The sequence below is a fragment of the Trachymyrmex cornetzi genome, unplaced genomic scaffold (genome assembly GCF_001594075.2).
Source record: "Trachymyrmex cornetzi isolate Tcor2-1 unplaced genomic scaffold, Tcor1.1 scaffold1462, whole genome shotgun sequence".
Lineage (NCBI taxonomy): Eukaryota > Metazoa > Arthropoda > Insecta > Hymenoptera > Formicidae > Trachymyrmex > Trachymyrmex cornetzi.
The window spans coordinates 652304-656216 of NW_017296051.1; positions in this window are offsets into that span (position 1 = coordinate 652304).

Sequence of the window (3913 nt, forward strand, 5' to 3'; positions counted from 1 at the left end):
CAGTCGAATCCGAGAAGAATAAGCGACTGTGATTCGCCCATTTCTTATGGCTTAAAGCTTAAAACCCTATTGTAGATCCGGACTTAAGGGCCATTCCACACAAACTTGCATAGTCGCAAAAATATATGCATAAAGAAAATCATCCAATCGTAGTTTACGTTTGTCTTTATGGTCGGTATTCATAGTCAGATCTTATATTCAAGATCGTCTTATAGCGTTTTCGGCCCGATCGGGTTTGCACCAACCTGGGTTGGATTAATCTTTCCTATTGGTTGATGTCACACGCTCTACCAATAGGAGAGCGCAAAACGCCATTAATCCAACTCAGGTTGGTGCAAACCCGGTCGGGCCGAAAACGCTATTAAAAACGGTCTTATGAAGTCACGAACCAATCAGAGGGCTGCATTAGCGTCTTAAGACATTACTTAAGACGGTTTTGAAATAAGAATCGACTATGAATACCGGCCATAGGCCATAGTATGACAGAAATGTGATTGGATAATTTGCTTTATGCATATGGTTATGCGACTCTGCAAGTTTGTGTGGAATGGCCCTAAAGGCCGCGACACAGACTTTTGCATAAAGCATAATGCATAGTGCATAAATGAATCAACTAATCAAAATCTTTCCTTTCCTCCCATTCGATGGAAAAGAAGAATTTCGATTGATTGGTTCTCTTACCCCGGATCTACAATAGAGTTTTAAGCCTTAAGCTATAAGAAATGAGCAAATCACAGTCGCTTATTCTTCTCGGATTCGACTGTAATTGGTCAATTTTTTACGACTTAAGGCTTAAGCGGGGAGCACAGACTCTTGCATAACGCATAACACGTAATGCATAAGAATATGTACCAATCGAAGTTCTCCGTTTCTTTCCCTTCCATGTAATAGAGAACTCTGGTTGGTTCAATTTCTTATGCCTCATGTGTTATGCGTTATGCAAGAGTCTGCGCTCCCCGCTTTAAAATACCTATTGTAGATCCGGGGTTATGCACTATGCGTTAAGGCCCGTCTACAATACACGGAGTAAGAAGTAAGAGTATGAAATTGATCAATCACAGTCGATTATTCTTCTCACATTCGACTGTAGTCCCGTCAACAATACACGGAGTAAGAAGTAAGAGTAAGAAATTGACCAATCACAGTCGATTATTCTTCTCACATTCGACTGTGATTGGTCAATTTCTTACTCTTACTTCTTACTCCGTGTATTGTAAACGACGCCTGTGATTGGTCAATTTCTTACTCTTACTTCTTACTCCGTGTATTGTAGGCGGGCCTTTATGAGTTATGTAAAAGCTTGTGTCTGCGCTCCAAGGACTCTCACACATGAAATGCATAACAGAGCATAAGCATAACATAAGTCCGGATCTACAATAGGGTTTTAAGCCTTAAGCCATAAGATATGGGCGAATCACAGTCGCTTATTCTTCTCAGATTCGACTGTAATTGGTCAATTTCTTATGGCTTAAGGCTTAAAACATCTATTGTAGATCCGGGGTAAGACTGCTGGACCAATGAGCATCTAGCGTAATGCCATATTGATTTACATAAGATGCTCATTGGTTTAGCGGCTTTATGTTATGCTTATGCTCTGTTATGCATTTCATGTGTAAGAGCCCTAATGGCCGCAGCACAGACTTTTGCATAACGCATAACGCATAGTGCATTACCCCGGATCTACAATAGAGTTTTAAGCCTTAAGCCATAAGAAATGGCCGAATCATAATCGATTATTCTTCCCGAATTTGTCTGCCATTGGTCAATTTTTTACGGCTTAAGGCTTAAAACACCTATTGTAGATCCGGACTAAGCGAATCAACTAATCAGAAGCTTTCCTCTCATTCCATGGAAAAGAAGAATTTCGATTGGTTGATTCCATTATGCACTACGTATTATGCATTATACAAAAGCTTGTGTCTGGGGAGTAGCACCCAGTTGGACACGGCTCAATTGGACACGAGCCACTCACAGCGCTTGAGACTACAAAGCTCCTAAGCACCGGTCGCTGTGATTGGTGATGTCCAATCGAGACGTGGTCAATCGGGATCACTCCCTTGATTGGCTGTGTGTGTGACAACGACACACCCGTGTGGGCATAGAGAATAATAATAAATAAAAAGGGACCGTCTCCGATACTCGGACCGTCGTCTCATATGGTGTTACCCTTTTATACCCTCTACTTATATAAATTAGGGCCTGCGCACAATAGAGGAACAAGAATTAGATATTAAGATTTCAACCTATCAGAAACCGTGTATTCCGATGTAATTAGTTTCTGATAGGTTGAAATCTTAATATCTAATTCCTGTTCCTCTATTGTGCCCAGGCCCTAAAATATTAATATCTCTCCTGTTATTCCTGCCTCCCGAAATATCTTAAGTCAGCGGCACACTTATTTTCCTGCTGGATTGCTAGCTGAATTAGAATCTTGCCACCGTATTGGCTGTGATGCTGTCAGTGCCCAGTATCAAAACCAATACAATGGTAAGATTTTAATCCAGCTAGCAATTCAGCAGGAAAACAAGCATCGTGTGCCGCAAGTTTTGCACTATTAAGGTACAATTTCATGCAGTGAAGCTTCGCTGGCGAAGATTCCCCACTCCGCCGACAACGAAGCCAACGTTCAACATTTCGCTAAGCCCTCTTATGGCTCCGGCACACCAGCGCGATGTTCGTCGTGAGTGTACAGCTTTACCGATGTTCTCATTCTAAAGGTATACTCTCATTGGATATCGCGTGTCGCGCGCGACGAACATCGCGCTGGTGTGTCGGAGGCATTAGATTTTCATGGAGCGAAGTTTTGCTGGCGAAGTTACTCCCGCTATGCCGTGAATAAAGGAGCGTTGATCAAACAATTCCAAAAATTGACCAATCAAAAAATGCTTCGAAATAATTGGCCAATCAAATGAGCCAGAGTCAGCGTTGCTTCACTCATAGTTGGACAGTGTTGAACTTTGAGCGAAGTTTCGCTAGCTACGCATTTTCGCACGAATCGACGGAATGGAGGGGTCTTCGCCAGCGAAGCGTCGCTGCATGAAATTGTACCTTTAAAGACCGACATTTGTACGGGAGTTGGCGGCGGAGAAAAATTTCGCCGTTCGCTAACGCCCTCAGTAATGTTGCGGCCAGAGTAGAAAACAAAATTAAAGGTCGATAAGATTGATTAAACCACCGACGAGATATACTATTAAAGACCGACATTCTTACGGGAGTTGGCGGCGGAGAAAAATTTCGCCGTCCGCTAACGCCCTCATAGCGTATTTCACTGGCAGAACCGGAGCGTACTGAGTGCACATTAAAGCTGTTGTACATTAACCTAATCTGACTGTAAAAGTGAAAGATCTCAGTTAATAGAATACCCAATGTATATTTTATCAAATATCATAATAAAATGTATTAAGGATTTCGTGATTTAATTTATTTCTACATTTTTATTAAACATACATTTTTATGTCGAATTGTGTACAACAGCTTTAAAGTGCACTGAGTGCGCACCTGCTCTGCCAGTAAAATACGCTATCAGTAAAGCTGGAAACATAATAGACACAGGCAATAGGCACAGGCAACAAGGAATAAAGAGCCGTCCAATCAGAGCTTTGGGGTATAAGCTCGATATTATATCCCAGAGCTCTGATTGGACGGCTCATTATTCCCTGTTGCCTGTGCCTATTGCCTGTGTCTATTGTGTTTCCAGCTTAATGTTGCGGCCAGAGCAAAAAACAAAAGATCGATGAGATTGATTAAACGCAGTGGATACATTTAGCGATCCCTTGCCATTTGGCGATTATATCAAGAAAATTTGTACAGCAAGTAAAAACTGTAAAAATTATGAAAATAACAACAGTTTATCATAAAGTAGAAATGAATTCAGATAAAAAATATAACTACACTACTTAACAAAATTAAAAGT